The sequence below is a fragment of the Panthera onca genome, chromosome C2 (assembly GCF_046562875.1).
Source record: "Panthera onca isolate mPanOnc1 chromosome C2, mPanOnc1 haplotype 2, whole genome shotgun sequence".
In the NCBI taxonomy this organism is placed as follows: Eukaryota; Metazoa; Chordata; class Mammalia; order Carnivora; family Felidae; genus Panthera; species Panthera onca.
Window position 1 is genome coordinate 85,541,511 of NC_138347.1, and position 21,990 is coordinate 85,563,500.

At 38.5% G+C, this 21,990-nt stretch overlaps 1 long non-coding RNA gene across 10 annotated transcripts in view; it reads right to left on the bottom strand.

Moving 5' to 3' along the window:
* Nucleotides 1-21,990, bottom strand: part of LOC144617434 (uncharacterized) — a 728,263-nt gene that overhangs the window by 105,714 nt on the left and 600,559 nt on the right. For 6 of the 10 annotated variants that reach the window (XR_013557981.1, XR_013557980.1, XR_013557974.2 and 3 more), the window contains one exon: nt 14,409-14,477. This is a non-coding gene — a long non-coding RNA (uncharacterized LOC144617434). Of the gene's footprint in view, nt 1-14,408; nt 14,482-14,593; nt 14,816-21,990 lie in introns of those variants that run through there. The other 4 variants (XR_013557982.1, XR_013557971.1, XR_013557973.1 and 1 more) reach the window with 4 other exon arrangements.

A 21,990-nucleotide genomic window follows, 5' to 3' on the forward strand; every position in this document is an offset into this window, starting at 1 on the left:
TATTTGTGTGTGTGTGTGTGTGTGTGTGCGCACACGCACACGTGCAATTTCCTTTTCAAAGTCAATAAACGGAAATTCACGTATGCCATGCTTTAGAGATGCTAGACTTTTAATTACTAATTTGCTCATGGATTATTGCTATTTTTGAGGTTAAGGTATAAACTGTTGACCTACAAAACAAGACTGAAGTAGAAACTCATTGGGAGTCAGTGTTGCAGATGGCATGGAGGTTAAAAGATGTACAGGTATTGGAGAAAAATTAAAAACGAGAGAGGCTGATAAGATATCAAATGAAGCAGATATTAGATCTTTCCAGTTCTTTTGTTATCTGTTTTTCTCTCATTTTCTTCAAACAACCTGGTGCTTTTGAAAAGAACCCATAAGACAAGATCACCTCTAGCAGAGCTCTCCCATTGTGAGTTTGCCTTACGTTAATTATCAAAACTTAGGTATGGCAATAGCAAACCAACAGCTCCTCTAGCTATATGCTGACGATGACAGAGCCCCCGAGAGGCAGGCAATTGGGAACTAGTGAAGTGAGGACAGCTTAGAGGTGTGTGGGCTGAGAGGGGCTGCCAGCTGAACAGGACCCACTCACCATGAAATGTTAATGTGTCAATGAAGGGGAAAAGCATGAATGAACCGCAAAGAAACAGAAAGTGACTCAGCTGGTTGAAGATGGAATTTGGGCTCTTTGCCAAGGTAAGGTGTTCAAGGGCACATACCCTAACACCTAGGGAAAGAAAACAGGCTGCCCCTATTTAGAAAGATACAATATTTTGAGGAAAGAAGACAAATGCTCTTTTTGTTCAGAGATAAACTTCCTTCTTTTTATTCTTTCCTTCTTCCCTTCCTTCATCCAACATTTTCTGAGTTCCTACTTTTTGCCAGGCTCTAGGTTAGGAATGGAGCAAGGCTCTAGGTTACCAATGGGGTGGTGGGATATAACATAAATGAGGCCTAACCCCTCTTTCAAAGCTCCTATTCTAGAGGAAGGACAGGTGTAGACAGATGTAGGCAACTATGATAAAAGATAGTGAAATAAGTTGCAAAAGAGGGGAAGAGGTAACATGGGGTGGTGGAGCAGAGGAGGCAACTAGCTGGGGGCTCTCGTGGATCAGAAAAGGTTTTCATAGAAGAGGTGGTGCTTATGCCTACCTTGAAAAATCATACACAGAGAAGGAAGGAGAATTTCAGTTGGAGGAAACTTTCTCTCACCCTACTATTATCTCTGATGTCCTCTTTTTCAAATCAAAGTCATTTTAGGAAAACAAGGAGACAAGACATCCATGACATGTGCATGTGAGGGTGCTGACCGTGTGTGTGTGTGTATGTGTGTGTGTGTGTGTGTGTGGTGGGGGAGGGACGAGGAGAAACATTGGGTTGTATAGGGATTTCTCTACAGTTTAGAATACATTCTCCTCATATACCAAACATTTGCCTCATCCAGGTTTGGAAAATGTGATCTTCCAATAGCTTTTATATTTTACATTTGATGGCTTTGTCATTTTTGCCAATAATAAGTCCCTTATTCTAACTCATGACTTGAGGATTCCTGTGGATTGTACTATAGTCATACGTGCATCCAATTACTCCTTTATTATTTTCTCCTTTCCTTTTCTTATTTAAGAAATACTTAAGTACTTAATATTTGGCAAATATCCTGGTAGGCACAGTTTATTCTTTCTTTGCTTCTAGCTTGGAAATGATGCCACTTCTAACATACAACATGGACATTATTTAAAATGCATTGACTAAAAGATCAGACTTATGCACAGACTTGTAGCTTATTCAGGGCTGAACAACAGAACCAATCATGTTCTTAACTGATATATTGGTGAGTCAGGTCATATATATACTGGTCTATTAGTTCTTAAGATATTTTCAAAGAAAGGCTATAGAGAACAGCCTAGTTAAGGTAACCACAACAGGCTTATGCACAAATGGAGAAGAACTTCAGACTGGCATACGTCAAAAGTTTCCTATATACAAATCCAGGCTTGTTTACCAGATATGCAAAATCTAGGTCTCCACATTTCTCCAGAGGCTAAGAGAGGAAAAGTAACCATCACGCATAAACATTAATTCATTCGGTGGATTTTTAAGTGCTCTGCTAGGGACTAGGGATATGAAAATGATTAAAACATGAGTCTCGCCCTTACTCCCTCAAGTAGATGAGTCAGATAAGCAAATCAATTATTACAATATAGCCATGATAAGGTATAAAAGTACAGCATGCTATGAGAGCACAGATGAGGGATATCTAAATTAGACTGGGACAGTGGGGTAAGAGGATAGGATGCCAGAACTGAGTTTTTAGGAACAAGAATTTAATTAGCTGAAGAAGGAGGCCAAGGGAAGATGATGCATAAAATGGCACGATGAGCTTGGGAATGTGTTTTTTGCAGACATACAAAGTATTGGCTCCATATTAAAAGAAAGGTGGGATGGTCAGACAGACCAGGCTTACACAGACCAGGCTCTCTCTGAGGTTTTCCATTCCTTAACTCATCTCCTTTTTCCCAACTCCTTTTCTTTCACCCAGAGTTTTTGGACAGAGGCATATAGAGAGTCTAGTCTGTAGACATTTCAGAATTTGAAAGCTGCTGGCCCAGAGGATGCTGATGGGGTATACCCAATGGGCATTCACACTAACAACCTAGCTGAGAACACAGAAAACCAGTAATGGCTGAAATCACGGTACACATGTATGTTCATGAAGTTGTTGATATCTGTGGAAGTGATTCCTTCCTTTATGCCAATATTTTCTTTTGTCTGAGTTCAGAGTCTTTTTTTTAAACTTTTTTTTAACGTTTATCTATTTTTGAGAGACAGAGATAGAGCACGAGCAGGGGAGGGGCAGAGAGAGAGGGAGACACAGAATCGGAAGCAGGCTCCAGGCTCTGAGTTGTCAGCACAGAGCCTGATGTGGGGCTCGAACTCACAAACTGTGAGATCATGACCTGAGCCGAAGTTAGACACTTAACCCACTGAGCCACCCAGGCACCCCTGAATTCAGAGTCTTGACTGAATAGGCAGCTTGTCACAAAGACCTCAAAATGTTTTCTACCCGGGCAACATCAAGAAATGGAATCAAGGCAATTCTCAGGATTAAAGGTGTTTATCAGCAATGTCCACTCCTTTTTTGAATTCTCTGCCTACCTAACTCCCACTCATCCTTCAGGAATCAGCATAAGTGACTTTAGTATTTCTTTCCTGAGAAGTTTTGCCTGACCTTCTGTGTTAGGTTGTGTCCCTCTGTTATATGCTTTTTTAGTAAGTACCCCGCAATTTTCATTTGCAGCACTCAATATGACTGATTAAATACTGAATTACATAATTAATGCTTTCATATCAGGCCCTATAGGTAGAATGTTAGCTTCATAAGGGCAGCAATGCTATAGTGCCTAACAGTATTCCTGGTTCACAATAGCATATAAGTCTCTTGAAACTGCTGTGGGCTTCTAGGAAGGTTCAAAGGATGGAACTACATTATCTCCTCTTATTGCCTTATCTGGCCTCTTCCCATGGCATTTTGGCTCAAAACTAATCCGGCATCTTCCCATTCATCTGTGTCAGGGCATCTCTATTGATGCAACTTATTTTCCTCAGGCCAGAGCTTCCTTCATTATTGAGTGCCAAATATGCTGGTCACCGTGCCAAGCACTTGGGATAAAAACATGAAAAGGCACTGACCTTTTCAGGAGGGCAGCAGGCTGCCATGGGAGTGGCAACATTGGAGCAGGCTTCATCAGTCTCCAGAGAGCCACTGCCTGTAATTATGTCACAAGAACATTGCCCTTTTAGCTTAAAGGATTTGATCTCTGTTAAAATGCCTGTCACCCTGGAAATCATAACTCTTTTTAGCTGTTATCAACCACTTTTACCTTCGTATGAATGAAGGATCTGAGAGCAGGTGTTGGCCCAGAGGGTAGAGAGGGACAGGGGATAACAGCCAGAATAAGGCTGCTGGGAGGCAGAGGGGGAGAGGGGGAGGGAGAGAGAGAAAGCATGCCAGTAAGGTGAGAAGGGCTTAAAGATGAAGCAGCTAGAGCAATGGCACCTAGCACATAACAGACACAAGGCGACGCCTCGTGTAAATAGAAGAGAAACTGTTTTCTTCAAATTGGTTGAGGGCTTGTCCTACCTTACGCTGTTTCTTTAGGTAGCTAGCAGTTTCTGGTTGAAAAAAGTTTACAAAATAGGGAACAGATGGCTCCAGCTGTAGAGTTGATGTCAATTCCAATTACACTATCACACTCTAGGACTTCATAGGGAGAACATACCGAACATACTCTTCTTTGCCTTTTCTACTACTACGAATTCAAGAGGATTTCCATTTTCAGAGATGTTCTAACAAGAAGACAGACTCTGTATCCAAAGGTTCCATGTAAGCTTGAGCTTAGATGCATATGCCGGGTTCTCTTAGATATTCCAAATACTTTTTTAAATCAAAGAAACTCCCATAGACCTAAATTGGTCATGAGAACTAGTGATGAGGTTTCAAAAGAGGACACATCCCATACTGGTGTCTGCACACTAAGATTCTTTTCTATGTCTGTGAGTATAATGCTTGCTTACACATACTTGCAAAAACAATTAGCATACTAATTTGCTTCTCTACCTAAAGAATGGAAGATTCTTTTGACACAGACAGCTGTCCATGAATGGCTGGGGTGACCCTTGGTCAGTTTTCCATCTGTCTTAGAGTAAATGTCCAGACTGAGACACACATTAGCTGTATGACCTCAGGCAGCCTTCTTATGTTTCTGTTTCTCAGTATCTTCATCTGTAAAATGGAGGCACATCTAATACCTGCCTGATGGGGTTGTAATGAGGATTAAGTCAGTACTTTGCTCACAATAGACATTCCATATTATTTTTTTAAACTCTGGTCTGAGTCTGTCTATTCTTGAGGAAGTTTGTAGTGGATCCAGGATGCTCTACTTTTACCTGCCTCTAAAGAGACAGAAGTAGAGAAAGGTGTTACTGAATCAGTTTTGAGAGAACTCTGCAGCTATAGGGAAGTCACTACTTCTTTTGCCCTTGACTCACGGAGATAGAGACTTCAAGCACAGATGCACAGAGAGAGGCAGGGAGTGACTACTGTCTGGGGATGTGTGAGGCCCATCTCCAGTGTCCCTCATAGCACTTAGAGTACCAGGCTGACAAATCTAAATAATACCAGTTATAACTGTATGACCACAGTTTCTGAATATCTCCTTATACTGATTTCCCTCTCTCACCCTTTTCCCTTCCTTAGACTAGTGGTTCCCAACCTTGGTTACGTGCTGGAATCATCTTTGGAGCTTTAAAATATTGATGCTTGGGTACCATTATCAGAGATTCCGATTTAACTTGTCCGGGATATAGTCTCAGTATTGGACTTTTTTTTTTCTTTTTTTTTAAAGATTGCATTTTAAGTTATCTCTACACCCAACTCGGGGGCTCGAACCCACAACTCTCAGATCAAGCATCACATGCTCCACCTACTGAGCCAGCCAGGCACCCCCAGTATTGGCCTTTTAAAAAGCTCCTCAGAGAATCATTGCATTTTGAACTACTGAAATTTGTTGTACAAAAATAATTTTTTTTCAATGTAAAGTCCAAGTTAACACATGCAAATAATCAATAAAAAGACAGAAATTTATTCATGGTGCCTAAAATGAATTTCATGTCGTTAACAGTATTTGGTATCTTAAGCTTATTCGAATCCTAGTTTAATGTAAACACTCTCTGGTCCTGCCCTGCCCCATAAATTCGAGGCTGTTGAGTCGAGTTGGTATGAGGGGCACCAGACCAAAAGGGACAAAGCAGTATGATGTGCTCTTACCATTTGCACAAAGATTCCCAAGAGCCCGAGTTGATTCGGGGTGCCCTCTCGGACCTTGGGTTAGTTCCAGGGATCTAAGGATCTCTCATCATTGATGAGTTCTGCCAGTTCGGTTGCCAATTTCAATAGTGGGGACTTTTCAACTCCAGTGTCATTAGACTCTGGTGTCTCATGGTCAGCTGTGATTGAGATACGTTATAAGGAATGTGAAATAGTAATAAAGCTCTAGGGTTGTCCACATAACCTATTTTAGAATTAATTCCAGCAAGCTCAAGGGTATCCTTCTAATAGCACTGCTTTCACTTACTTGCACTCCAATACCCTCTCCTGAATGAGAGAACATGGTGGGGCCATGATTCCCATGAGGGACTATCATTTGACATGAGTGTCCCTGTGGAACAAAGGTTGGGGTTTTGCACAAACCAGCCTCCCAAGTCAAAGAAGTTCCTCACTGGGCGTCAAGTTTGCAGCAGTGCATACTAATAGGAGTGAGGGGAGAGCTGGACAAAGGGGCCTCTCTGTGTTTCGGTGCCCAGTCTCTTTTTTGGGGACAGAGAGGACCTTGTTTTGTTGTTGTTGTTTTGTTTTTTTTTTAAATATTGGAGAAAGAAGCTTGTTTACAAGGTCACATCTTAAGCCATCTCTGAGCTGAACGTGGAAAAAACATCTTAAGTAATTCTGCCAATCTTTTGTCATCACAAAAATCAGTTTATAAACATGTCAAGTGTAAACACAATATTTTTAGGGAAAATAAGGACAAAAGTATTACATATTTGGGGGGGGTCCTTCTGAACATGGAGTAACTATGATTCAATCAGGATTTTTTTTTAAATATGAAATTTATTGTCAAATTGGTTTCCAATCAACATCCAGTGCTCATCCCAACAGGTGCCCTCCTTAATGCCCATCACCCACTTTCCCCTCCCTCCCACCCTCCCATCAACCCTCATTTTATTCTCAGTTTTTAAGAGTCTCTTACGGTTTGGCTCCCTCCCTCTCTAACTTTTTAGGAATTTTAATGTCTTCTGCTGAAGATGAAGGAATGGGGTACCTCATTTAGCTTTGTTCATTTGCTAACCAAACTTGCCAGTTGCATAAAAAGAGAAATTAACATTTGGGTAATTTAGACCAACACTTTGATTTTTTTTTTTCCTTTTCAAGGTTCCTGAGCAGAAGGGAAAATGAGGCTTGATGATGAGGGTTGGAGAAGGGAAAAGGGCTAGGAAGAAATATGGTGAGCACTCAATTAAACGGTTGTTGGTAGTTGTGGTGGTGGTAATGGTAATGCTAATAAATCTCTTCTAGGAAATGTTTTCAAAGCAGTTAGGTGTACAAGGGAACATACCACCTTGGTTTTTATAAGTTCTGAACTATTTTGAAAATTATTTGACTTTTTGTGCTTAGTTATTTGAGCAAAGATTGCTGAAGTTGGTTGCCAATTTCATTAGTGAGTATTTTTCAACTCCAGTGTCATGAGACCCTAGAAAGAATTTTGTTTTTTGGGTTTTTAAAATTTATTTTGAGAGAGAGAGAGACAGAGAAAGAGAGACAAAGAGAGAGAATGAGCCGGGGAGGGGCAGAGAAGGAGAGAAAGAATCCCAAGCAGGCTCTGTGCTATTGGCACCGATAGCAGGAACTTCAAGATCATGACCTGAGCTAAAATCAAGAGTTGGATGCTTAAACGACTGAGCCACCCAGGTGCCCCTCTACTAAGGAATTTTGAATGCAAAATAAATGAAGAGGGATTTATTGAGAGCTCAGTATACTCAAAGTGAAATTGAACCTTGTTTTTAATTTTCCTTGTTTATAACAAATTACTTAATTGTTACATATTTTAGTGCCTCAGTTTTCATTTCAACATTTCAACTTATTAGTGAGTAATAAACGTGGAGTCCTTTAAGTTAAATGGACAAAGTTTTAGATTCCTCATGGTTATATGGCAAATGAAGTGAAGGGCCACTTTCAGACTTCAAGCCAAAGTATGAGGGATTCCTATTATTACTATCTTATTACTACTAATATCATTAGTAACAAAGAGTGTCAGAGAATTCATGGATTATAGTTCAAGAATGAATTGCTTACCAAGAGAAAATCAGGAATAACTGGGGGGGGGGGGGTGCTTCATTCACCTTTCAAAGCAGCCAACTCTCCTGACTTCCCACAATACATTGCGGAGGGCTGCTTCCTGAGACAAAAGTCTGCAAGGGCTAGTCTGACACATGGCCTTCGTTGCACTACTCATGTTGAAACATTATATTTTCCTTTCCCTCCATCTCTTGCTCTTTATGTTACACTGCTGTTTATTTCACATTGCTTTTTCTTTTATACTAACCCTAGCCTTTCGGTGTCAGTATATGAAATCTCAGTTTTTCATTCTGTAGATCATTTCTGGCCCTGTGGTCTTCGATCCATCACTTTTTACAGGGCTTTTATGTCACTAGAGACAGCTTTGCATTTTAATAAAGTTTCCAATCCTCTAGGGCCCTCTCCCCTGAAACAGCTCCAGCTCCCCAGGGCTGCTGAAGAGTTGAGCAGAGAGAGTAGAAGCTTTTGTGGACAGTGATGCTGATGGCAGATAACTCCAGCTGTCATTACAAGATCATCCAGATAAGGAGGGGACAATCAAGTAGGGCTTATGGTCCACTTGAGTTTTTCTGATTGTAAAACCAGCCATTTTTCAATTTAAATAATTTAAGGATTCCAGCTTCTCTATACTCTGAGGCTCATTTAGCCTCTTATTAGCTAACTGTTTCTCCAGTTCAAGAGGTGGAAGGGAAGAGTGCAGATTTTTTGTTATTGTTCATTCACAGCAGTGGGTAGTGGTGTGTAAATAAAAAATAAGCCAAACAAATTTGATGGGAAGAGAGAATAGAAATCCATACAAATAATCATACGTGATTTTTAAAAGTTAATTAAAAGGAATAAAAAGGACAAGTACTCCGTGGCCTATCATATTATCAACAGGCAAATGACATGGAGGAGGATGAATTGGAAAACTGATTCCCAGCTAACTAGAAAAAGAAGACAGACTAACATAGCGCTTAATTTTAAGTTGAAAATCCCAAATTCTCTTCTAAATCTGTTCCTCAGAGTAATGAGGATCTGATAATGATCTCATCTCCCACTATTCTCATTGAAGGAAAAGCTACTATGAGCAGGAGAGAAATAGTGAAACAAAGTTGCAACATCCCCCAGAGGATTCAGGTCAGGACCGACTTAGAGAATCACCTGTGACACATCAGTGACAACACATGCAGCTAGGAAAGCATAGCTGGCATGAGGTCTTCCTTCTTTCTCTTAGTTGTAAGCCTCTTCCCCCCCCCCCCCCTTTTCAATTTTGCACCCTTTTCTTCTTTCCAAATCTCTGTGACCAAAGGCCAGGAACCTAAAACATTTCTTTTCAAGTGGTATATACAGGAATTACCCCTCAAATCAATCACTCCATACAAAAAAAAGTGGGACATGAGGGAACACTCAACAAGAAGGTGGGGCTTTTCTTGAACCTTTCAGGAGTATCTTTTTGCAGGACCATGTCCAGTTTTTCTGTATAGGTATTCTAGGGATGGGACAGTTCTGGAGAACCAAGCAATGTCTATGCCCACGGGCTGGTCTTTTCCTTTGCTTAGGAGACACCTGCTGCTCACATGAAGGCACAGATTCCCTGGTGTAAAGGTCAGAGTCTGAGGCAGAAGGTTGAATAGCTAATTAGAGAAAATATTTCCTGACAGAGGTAGGACCCATGGTTACTACTAAGAGTTGAATCTGATAGAGAGATCCTCTTAGAATTATGAGAAAAATAATGATGACATGCGGATTGTTGACCAAACGGTCTTCAGTTGCCACTTGAACAAAATCTTCTTGTAAGGAAGTAACATCAACAGCGAAGAGACCAACTAGAAGAGACCAAGAAAACAGTGTGTTTTCTTTCCCTCCTTCTTCCCTTGCTTTCGTTTCTTTCCCTTCATTTCTGTGCTATCTCCCTCTTTCTGAACAACAGAAACCCATCTTTGGATTACTAGCAAGTTATCATTGATCTAACTGCTGATGCATAAGTAGATCTTAGGAAAATATGGGATAGCTCTACTCAAAGCTGTGAGTAGACTGTGAACTTCTGGACTGGTGTTCTGCTCTCCCTGAACCTCTCCTCCCCACTTCTCTCATTTTAGAGTTAAGGAAAACAAAACAAACAGCCAGATAAGCTGAGTGTCAGAAACAGCAAACATTGCTTTTGCTCCCTGTATTGCCTTTTTCTTTTTTTAGGCACCGGGATTGCAAGCTCTGTGAAGTAAGGGGCCCTGATTGATTTACCCATTACTGTATTCCCAGCACTTAACACTGCACCTAAATATTTATTGAATGATTGAACTAATGGGATATCCATCAATATCCTATCCATAAGATGAGGATAAAGAATTGGTAAATCAGAGCTAGTGAACATAAATAACATAAACATTGCCTTACAAGTCTTTCTCTCTTTTTTAATCTGCAAAAGCTCTATTAGAGGAGAATTTTCCAAAATGTGTTTACAAAATATTAGCTCTGGAAGGTAAAATTCGATTTTTTCCCCCAAAAAGGTGGGGAGAGTCTATGGAAAATTAGCTTGGGATACTCTATACTACATAATCTCAAGGAAATTTTTACAAGATGATTTCTCACAGTTTTTCAAATACAAATTTTCACTGTGAATTTCTCAGAGAGGAACATAGCTTGCTATATCTACATAAAGTATTTGAACATGTTTCTCTTTTACCTGGCACAACTTATAGGAATAGTATTCCATAACATATGTCTTGGGGTAAGTAGCATCTTAATTCAGCTTTACATTCTTTAATTCTCTTTCTTTTGGATTTAAGTCCTAAGTAATTTTTTCCAGTGAGAAAGATACCCCCAGGCACAACAATGTGAATATAGTTAACACTATTGAACTTTACACTTAAAAATAGTTAAAATGGTCTATTTTATGTCATGTAATTTTTTTTACCACAACTGAAAATTTAAAAAATACTCCCTAAATGTTACTTTACTAAGTAATAAGCGAATCAATATTTTACCTAAGGGCTGCAATAGTGCACCCAAACTTCACGGTGTTAAAGGGCTTGGTTTTGGTCTGTAACATGCTGCTCAATTGCATTTACCACCTAGATACTGTAGTCTCAGTAGCATCTTGATTCTGAACATGGGACTGTGGATTTCTTAGTGTGTATTTAGTAACACAGCCTCAGATGACTACACAAAAAGACCTGTGACTGTATAGGGAAAGTTCACTGTAATTCAGTAGAGTGAGCTTGGGACTAAGATACAAGAGACTAGGTTGCAAAATGGACATTGTCACTGACTCAATGTGCTACTCTAAGTAAGCCCTGCTTTCCTTATCTATAAGATGACCTCAGTCAATAATTTTTTTTTACTTTTTTGCCTCCAGCATGAGATTCCCTTCTTCCATGGAGCTCTAATAGTCACAGGAGATGAAAGCAGAGATGCTGTGGTCTCAAGGAAGTAGGAGGCTACTTGGCCTCCCTTCTCCCATGGCCCTGAGCATCCCCAAAGAGCCTAAGAGTTCAAGGGACCACAGTTTGAAAACCACGAGTCTCATAACCTTTAGGATTCTTAACAAGTTTTACTTCTGCCTCCAGGAGTTAAGACTGAGGTGGAAAAGAATATTTGTGCGTCCATATTAAAGCCTCTAATTTTATACAGAGAATTCAGCTATTATGGAATATAGAACCCTGCCATACTACATGTGACGAGCACCTTTGAATGTCAACACTTATTTTAGATTAAAAAATAAAATAGAAAAAATATTACCAGGATATACCCTTCCCTCAGTCACTTTATGGATACACTTCAAGATATAGAGTTGATGCTAAATTAAAATTGAATGCAAATATTGTCACTGAAAAGTTACCCATTTACATGGGTTTCTCAGACCCTCTGAGTTTTTAATGGGCAAGGTTTTGCTAAAAACAAAAAGTGTTAATTACATAAATATGCGTATTCTTTTCAAAGCATTACACTATATTCTGGTTATAAAACAATAGAGAAATGAATGCAAAACCATTTCAACAAAAACACTGCTTCTTGAGCAGCCTTTAAAATTATGACATGTTTACTGGGAAAATGCATTACTCATGACAGGGTTACAAAAGCAATATTAACCTTCTTGAAATTTAATAGCAAAGTCAGACATGTAAAAATCAGTCCCAGACATGGTAATATAACTACTTTTGTTAAGATTGTACATTGGATAAAACAGATATTTAAAGCTATATTAAGATGTGGGTAAATAAAGAGTCCGTTAGAAGATTCCCAACACACATGCATCACAACTAAAATCATCATGCAGATTGTTCTAAAGATAGCATCTGTGGAAATAAAAAACAGTGTGCTTTCTTTTGCTCTTGTTATTTTGGGCACTGTTGGTTTTGCAATTTTGTACAGGATGTCAGAAATTAAATTTGCCCTTAAATATACATATATCTATCTTTTGGGGCAGGCATTTGCTACATTGACAAGCTACCAAACGCTTTCATTGTATCTAATGTGTGACTAATGAGTCATTGTAATCTGTCATCAAAGAGGATGTTTGCTTCTGCAAAAAAATAGAATTTACCCCAAAATAGCATTGATATTATAAGCCAAGAACTGCGAAATAGTGGTTACAAATGTGTGATAAAATATAGAGTATAAAATTGCACTTATCATCAAACGCAAGTTTGATTTACAAAATATTTTTTTCTGAAATTTATCTCATTGCTATAGTTTTATCATATAATCCATTACTTGCCTAGTCATGTTTAGAAGAGATTCACATTTTAAATTATTTCATTGTTTTTGTTCAAAGGGGATTCACATTTTAAATGATTGTTTTTATAACCCCACAATATTTCATTAAAATCTCTCAAGGAGTTTTTACTTATTTTAGAGAATGCTAGTTTGAGACATAGTCAAAAAACAAAGGTCAAAAGTCATAAAGGATAATAGCTGATGGTTTTGATAATGCTAATTATATATCACTGAGAATAAAGGTAGAGAAGGAAATACGAATACTAAAGAAAGATAAACATCCCAATGCTGGATTAAAAAAATAATAATGAAAAAACCCTTAAAATGTCTTTGTACTTCACTGTCATAATTCAAAGACATAATGAAGCCTGAATTAAAAATGTCAGTTTCTGTGAGTGTTGATAACTTGGTTCTTTGTTGGGCAAGTCAAAATGTGTCTGTTTGATAGGCAAAAATGACAGACTAAAAATGGGAGAAGTTGGATCTAAAAAAAGAAACACACACACGCACACATGCACGCACACACACACACACACACACACACACGACTTTAAAAAAGGTCCATAATGTACTTGAAGGAGAAGACCTGTAGGGTAGGAGGCAATATCTTTAGGAAGTCACCGAGCAGCACTAAAAGGCAGTGTCCATGGCCAATCAAAACGATTTCTGTGACTGCTGGGGCTCTTGCATCTCCGTCTTTACACTAGACTGGAAACCCTTTGTACTAATTACCAGACTGTACCAGATTTTCTGGTTCAGTTCAATCCTATAATTGACTGACAGTGATGGGCAAGGAAGGGGAAAAATTCAAGCTCACCACTGCAAGCAGAGGGTCAGAAATGGTTTCACAGCGAGCTGGTCACAGCCTGGCACTAAAAGCAGGGTTAAGCAAGCATCATCAGCATTTTCTTCTAATTCTCAGGTTAAAAAGGAAGTGAGGAAGAAAAAACAACAGTCCGTGACTGCTCTCATCTCACAGACCAATTCTTAGCCTGCGACCATTTTACATAAAATGAATGGATCATAGCTTCAAGTACAAATGGTAATTTTAGATGTCACTGATTTTTATTTTGCTTTTGGGAAGTAGGTATAGGTTTGTCTCCCAAACTCAAATAGGGTCATTTTGCTCAAGTTCAACAGTCTGTCATTTTATTTACAGAAACTGGGCAAAACAATGCTACTGTTTCATTCCTAGGGCTAAAAAATCATTAAAGTGCCAAACATATTTAGAAAGCCTATGGTCGGTTACATAACCAAAAACGAAGCATTTGAAAGCCCTTAGCATCTTAATTCTCACAGCTTTTGGTTTAATTCACTGATTTGGATTTACTGTGTGTCCCGAGTAAGAAAAGGGTTGTCCATGAATCCACACTTTTTAAAATAAAAGTTTGAGAAATAATTTACATGAACTCAGAGTTACTGCATTAAAAAAAAAAAAAAAAGAACACATTGAGCACTGGATTAGACTCAGTCGGCTGACCATCCTGTTATTTACTTAGAACTGTTCTCCACCCACTTTATTTCTAACCAAAAGAGCAACTCTAGCTTTAGCTACACCAAACATTAAAAACACAGGTGCCAGAATCAGGGTCAAAATGAGAATTCAGGCCATTCGGTAGGCAAGTGAGAATTATGTACTATCATGTTGAGGTCAATTGACTTGAAATTTAATCACAGGTTAAGCCCCTTTTCTTTCCAGGCTAAAGAGTAAGCAACACCTGTGCCAGCAGCAGCTCACATTGCAGTTGACATAGCAGCCAGTTCAATTTTTAGTTACAAGTCAATTACTTACTGGAATAGAAAGGGAACATTTCATTCATTCCATGGATGGCCACTTTTCCGGAGAAACCTGTCAGGCTTTCTTTCTCCAAAAAAAGAAAAGAGAAGAAAAAGTAAAAGTTAAAATGAAGTGATATGCTGCAAAGTTCTAGAGCTAGGCCAGCACACTACAGCAGAGAAGTTGTGCAAATAGCTTACCTTCCAAACACTGAACAGAGCTGTCTTGTAAATGAGGCCTATCCCGGCTGATAAGTCCCGGGATTTTCCTCATCAGAGAATCAAAACAGGTGAACTGATAATAGGTGATCTACACCTGAGAAGAGGGCCAGCTGACTGTATGAAAGGAGAGCGCAAATGAGTGAACTGTCTTCCCCCAGCTACAGTCAGCCCTTGTGCAAGGGGAGTTTCAAATGCACTGGCTATAGACTTTTGTCCAAAGCTGTGGTTCCTTTTTTTTTCTTTTTTTTTCTTCTTTCTTTCTTTTCTTTTCTTTTCTTTCTTTTTTTTTTTCTTAGTGAAGCTAGATTAGTTCATACAAAACTCAACAATACAGCACTGAAACCCATTGTTGATATTCAACATTTTTCACATAGCGGAACAGAATAGACAATACGGTATCTAGGAAACCATGGGCTGGATTACAAACTGATGATATCTCATCCTTCTGGGGGCCTGTAATCCTTTTTATTACCTACCACAGTAAAAAAAAAAAAAAAAAAATCACTGTGGGTGGGGGGAACTCTTCTCAGAATAAATCAATAACATTGCTACTCTTAGGAAAATAGGATAAATTAAAATGAAATATTGCTTATAACACTAAATCTCAAAGTGTCATTTGCCTTTTATGCAAGTTGATGATTTTTAAACTTAGCCTTTATGTGAGCTGCCATACGTTTAAAAAATTGAATTATTTGTACATGTTTTCTTAATACTATTCAAAATTAATCTGGACTTTCAATTTCTTATGACAAATACTTGGCAAGTTATTTATTTTAAAGTGCCCAATATTGGGACTAAGGCATGAGTACCAAGTAGTTTTCATTAATTTGTTCTAAAATACACGTGTTGGGTTACTGTAAGTTATATTTATTTCCTCCATTAAGAACACACTGAAATTCAAGTTTTTTGAGCTTCCTTAACCTGATACCTAGTTTGAGAAAATGAAATTTTTCCTTTTTTAACCCCATGTCTTTATAATTTTTCATCAAAAAATGCATTTCCTGATTATGTATAACTGCAAAGCCATTCTTTACAAGGAAGTTATGCCTGTTAACCTTTTTGAAAATCTGGTCCAATCCCTTTTATAAAGCAATCCAGTTCCCATAGTTTTCTTAAGCCTACAAATGGTCTAGGTAGCCACAGAAGTGATTGTTCCTACCAGTTTCTTTTCATCACTTCTGCAATTGACCAATTGACAACTGATTGATGGTTATCTTTTCACTTCAACAATGAAAGAAATTACCATCACTATAGCTATGTACAGTAAATGCCTCCAGAGTAAATTACATGATTCTAAAATTCTCCTTAGCTCACTTAGTAAAACATCAACACAAAAAAGTTTCTTTTTGCGCCTCCTTTCCTGTACCACAGATTTGGCCTTTTCTGTCAGCTGCAGAAAAAGAACTTGACAGCTTCTTTAAAAAGAGGAGTATAAAGGAACTTGAATAAAGGATGGCACTGGGCCTGTCTCAAGCAAGTGGCCATTCTTTGCACTTGGAAAAAAATTAGGCATGTGAGCACAGATAAGCCCTATAAGAATACTCTAAAGACTATTCCCAGTGACCTTGAGATTCTCTTTCCTTCCTTAACCATTCCTGAACATTAGAGTGACAACAGAGATTCTGAACACGGATTTGCCAACCTACTTTGAGTAGGTGTTATTTCTCATTGAAAAGAAAATATCCTTAAAATTTTAAACTCCCTTACTGCACTGCAAAGACTCCCCTGCCCTTTCCAAAAGTGCTCAAACAAGCTCCATTATGCGTGTGTCACATCCATCCATTATGACATGTTGATGGACAAGAACTTTAAATTGTACCCTCAAATCTAAACTTACTGTAAATGTGTATTTTATTCTCACATGAAAGCCCTGAATCATGTCACAGAAGGGTATTCAAACATTTTTTTCTATCTCTGTTCAATTAAAGTCATTTTTTTGTGTGTGTGAAGTAAATATACTGCTGTGAAAGATGCAACTGATTTACCCTCTTACCACCCTCTTCCAGTGCCCCCACCTTGAGATCACATTTTTATTATTTTAAATGTTTAAAAATTTTTATTTAAATTCTAGTTAGTGAACATACCGAACAATACTGGTTTCAGGAGTAGAATTCAGTGATTCATCACTTACATACAACACCCAGAAGAACACATTTTAAAGTGAAAAACACACGCAAATGGACAGGAAACATGATTTCTCACTATTTCCCTTGATACTTTAGATCCATAAAATCTATTACTGAATATCACAAGATAAGCTGAACCATCGTTTTATTGTCTAGAATGACACGGCACTGTTTGGAACTTTTCCCACTCTATCAATATTAGGAAGTTATACTGTAACAAAGGAAAGTGGATTCCATTCTTATTCACTGCTAACTCCATTTAGGACTTGGGCTGGTTTTCTGACAATTCTGGCCTCAGTTATTTAACCAGACAATAAGATTTTATTACATGCCACCTTTATATCCTTCATAGTGCTAGGACCATTACAGAAATATATGTATGAAAGAGGTGCCTGGGTGGCTCAGTCGGTTGGGCGTTTGACTCTTGATTGTGTCTCATGGTTTGTGAGATCAAACCCCCTACAGGGCTCTGTGTTGACAGTGTGGAGCCTGCTTGGGATTCTCTTTCTCCCTCTCTTTGCTCCTCCCCTGCTCATTCTCTCTCTCTCTCTTTCTCAAAAATAAACAAATAAGCATTAAAAAATAAATTATTAAAAAAGAAATATTTGTATGAGAAATACGAGATGAGATCCTGCCCAGCAGAAATGGATCATTTATTTGGTAAAATAATATACACAGTGAGAAATAGCTTCCAAATGGAATATAGTATACACATTTTATATATGCACAAGTATTATAGCATTATAATATTATCACATGATATTTGGCATATAGGTGGAACTAAATAAATTTAGTTCACTTAAAATCAATTCATCATCTTCTGTGTTACCTTTGCTATATTTGTCAGTAATATTATCATTCAGATATCTCAGGTGATATTCGTAACATGTCAGTTTTATATCTTTACAGTTGCTTTCCAAAGATGCTCCAACCCAGATGTCTGACATTAATGCCCAGACACCTGCATTAGTGAAATTGCTTTGAGGATGATCTGATCTGCCATCTTTACCCACAACATCACTGCTGGAATAACCTTTTCTCCAACTTTGCTTTTACCAGGCTTCTGCTACCTGGTTTTAGATCCTACCTGCCTCTTTTTTTGCTTATTGCATAATGTGCTTAGAATTTCCCAGTCTAGGGAACTTCCTGGCTTAGTTCCCAGGGCTCTGCAAAATCTAGTTCAAAGGCAGCACCTTCCCAACCTTATTTCCCTTATTTCTAATCAACCAGCTTGCTATTTATTAATAGTATATCTTACCATTACATACCTGCCTATATGCATACCAAGCTTCTCCACATTTTATCATCATTTTCTGTATTCAAGGTCCAAATAAACCTTAGTCCACATAGGAATCTTCCCCTGCAATAGTAGCTCATGTCTATCATGATAATCCCTAATGTCTTTTTCATTTATTATTGTCTTTGGTGAACATTTGGCCAAGTTTGAATGTTACCCACTTTGCTAAGATTTCCTTACCAATTCAGATAAAATGAATCTCTTCTCCCACTATACTCCATAGTTCTTGGCACACATCTTTATTATAATATGCATTATCTTAAATTGTATTTGCATATCATTTTCCCCAGGTAGAATTTAAGACCCATGAGGAAAGGAACTGTATTGTATGTATATTTTTTTTTCTAGCATTTAGCGCATAAATGCTCAATAAATGATTATCAGTAGAGACACAGTCCTTGATCCTAAGGAGCTCTCAGTTTATATTAGTTGTGAGATTAAGATGGTAGCTGACTAAAGGATCAGCAATTTCTTAAAACAAAGTAAACTGAATTTTTAAAGTAAGTATTTGAATGTTTGCGTAGTAAAGAACATATCAAAGCCAATTTCTTGGAACATGAAAACTGCCCATAGAAACATAGATGCATTTTTAGGCGAGCCCACAAATTGCCTATTTGTTCCATAAGCTAGCCAAGTTGTGGTAACACAGCCGTTTATTGAATACTTGCTAATTGAAGCAGTATGATAAGCATTTTACATAAATTTAGTTCTTAAGATTACCTTATGAAGTAAGTGCTATTGCCATTTTACAGAAAGAAAACTCCTAAATCTCCCAAGGCTTCCTGGTCAGTAAATGGCAGAGCTACAACTGAAACCCAGCTCTGTCTTGCTCTATAGTTTACATTGTTCAAAACTAACTGATGGTGCAAATAGTATTATTCCTCTGTTAACCACCCTGAGGAGTCTGTATATGATAAATCTGGGGGAGGAAAAGAAAAAAGGAAGAGTTTTCCATCTATTTCTTCATCGCATAACCAGTCAAGAATATCACTGGTAAAAATTACTCTTTGTGTATTCTGACTTTTGTTTTTTCATACATCCCCTACTGACCCAGATGCCTTCCTCAATTTTTTCAGGTCCCCAGTGTCCTAATTTTAAAAATTTTATCTGTAGACCCTTACTTAGACTTTCAAAGTTCATCATACTCCTCTCCCAGCCTATTCAAAAGAGCTATTCTTTTAGGACATGTGGGAATATAAAGTCAATCTAGTTGAACCAATTCTTGTTAAGATGTGAATGATGGATAGATGTTAGATTGTTCTTTCATATAAGCACTTTGAAAAAATTGCTCATTAACCTAAGTGGGTATGTAAGGATTAAAATTTTAGGCCTTGAAGCTACATAAGTAGAGCAGACATTTTCCACAGAAGCCTTGATGTATAAACAGAAGGGTTTTGAAACATGTGATAGTGGTATATGTGAGATATAAGAGACAGCCCAGCTCTCTCTGAGAATCAGTTTGTTTAGTGGTTTTTAATTTGGGAGAGACAGTCATGACCCTTATATCCTTCCCAGTTACACACAACATTTTGCATATTACTATGGAGAATATACCACTAGGTTGGAGGTTAAAAAGCCCTACCCAAAGCTGTTGCTTCTTTGGGGGATAAGGGGAAGGTTTCCTTCTCTCTGCTTCTATGCAGGTAGATCTTAACCATGATTGCATGTTAGAATTAACTGGGAAGACCACCATCAGATACTCTGATTTAATAGATATGTAGTGGCTCCCGAGTAGCAGTAATTGAAAAAAAAAAAAAAAGCTATCTTAGTGATTCTGATGTATAGCTAAGTTTAAGAACCATTGTTCTAAGTCAGTGGTTCTCCAAGTATTGCTCTGAACCAGCACTTTGGTGTCACTTGGAAACTTTAATTAGAAATACAAATTCTTGGTCCCACCCCAGATATACCAAATCAGAAAACTCTGGAGGTGGAGTCAAGAAACTGCTGTTTTCCTGTCAGAATGGCTAAAATCAACAACACAGGAAACAACAGGTGTTGGCAAGAATGTGGAGAAAAAGGGACCATGTGCATCATTGGTGGGAATGCGAACTGTGTAACCACTGTGGAAAACAGTATGGAGGTTCCTCAAAAAGTTAAAAATAGAACTATCTTACAATCCAGCAATTGCACTGCTGGGTATTCACCCAAAGAATACAAAAAGATATGGAAGCATCCCAACTGTCCATTGATTGATGAATGGATAAAGGTGTGATATATATCTAACATACACCCCCCCCCCCCCTTAATGGGGATTAAGGAGGGCACTTGTCATGAGCACCGGGTGTTGTATGGAGGGGTTGAATCACTATATTGTACACCTGAAACTAATATTACACTGTATGTTAACTAACTGGAATGAAAATAAAAACTTAAGAAAAAAAATCAGTGTTTTAACAAGCTTTCCAGGTAAATTCTGATACCTGCCAAAGTTTGAGAACTTTTGTTCTAAGCTGTTGGAGATCTTCAGACCTCAGAATAATGACTCCAGGGCAGTGGCCTCAAGTTTGGCAACCAGGGTCCGTAGTAACCACTTGTGAACGAAGGTTTGTTTTAATTCATGGATGGCTTGAGAGGGATGGGAGTAGAGAGATAATCATTCTGACAGGACAGGAGGTAACAGATTTGAGAGACATTTCAATAGAAATGGCAGGTTAAACTGGCAGATGAATTGTCTGAAAGTGGTTGCATGTACAGTGAGAAAATAACCTCAAGGGCAGCAACTCTGGAAATACCGACCATGTGACTGAAGAGGAGGAAGAGACACTGGGAAAGGAGAGATACAACTGGTAGAGACACAGGAAGAGAGCCTGGACAAAACAGTGGCATAAGAGGGTGAAGGTAGGCTGATCGATCAGCAATTTCAAATGAGGCCTGAGGTTAATTAGGTTGATCACAGAAAAGGACAAAGGAATTGACTAAAGGAAAAGGAGTTGGCTCAATCTTTGGTTGGGGAATTTAGCATTGAGGTGGAGGAAAAGACAGACTGCAGAGATTAAGAAGAGAATAGGAGGAGAGGTATGAGATGGAGGGGAATAAACAGTATCTTTCAAGACTGTGGCTCAGAAAGAAGGAAGGAGGGCAGTGATTGGGAGCTGCAGGCAAGGAAGCCAGCCCGAGCGCAGGAGGAATAGATATATTTTACCAACTGAAAGAAGAAGCCCTCAGGAGACAGCATTTGTTAAAGAAGTGGGGAGGAGGGGCTATCATGAGAACAAGTCTGTACTAGAAAAGTAGGAAAGGACTCAGAGCTGCCTTAGGAGCAGAAAAAGGAAAGATGGAAGGAGTCATGTGAAAGAATGGTTTCTGAAGAAAATGGAGGGTGAAATAGGTCCTGCCTGATAGGGTCAAACTTCCTTGTGAAGTAGGAGTAAATTCATTTACTGAAGTTTTTTTTGTTTTTCCTTTTTGGATAGGGGATGACAGAAGATACAGGTGCACAGGGATTTAGAAGAGGAAAACCTGGAATGAGAAAAAAAAAATCTTTTCTCTATGGGCTAGCACTGGCTACCTCTTTTTTTTTTTTTTATTTTTTTTTTATTTTTTAATATATGAAATTTACTGTCAAATTGGTTTCCATACAACACCCAGTGCTCATCCCAAAAGGTGCCCTCCTCAATACCCATCACCCACCCTGCCCTCCCTCCCACCCTGCCCTCCCTCCCACCCCCCATCAACCCTCAGTTTGTTCTCAGTTTTTAACAGTCTCTTATGCTTTGGCTCTCTCCCACTCTAACCTCTTTTTTTTTTTTTTTTCCCTTCCCCTCCCCCATGGGTTTCTGTTATGTTTCTCAGGATCCACATAAGAGTGAAACCATATGGTATCTGTCTTTCTCTGTATGGCTTATTTCACTTAGCATCACACTCTCCAGTTCCATCCATGTTGCTACAAAAGGCCATATTTCATTTTTTCTCATTGCCACGTAGTATTCCATTGTGTATATAAACCACAATTT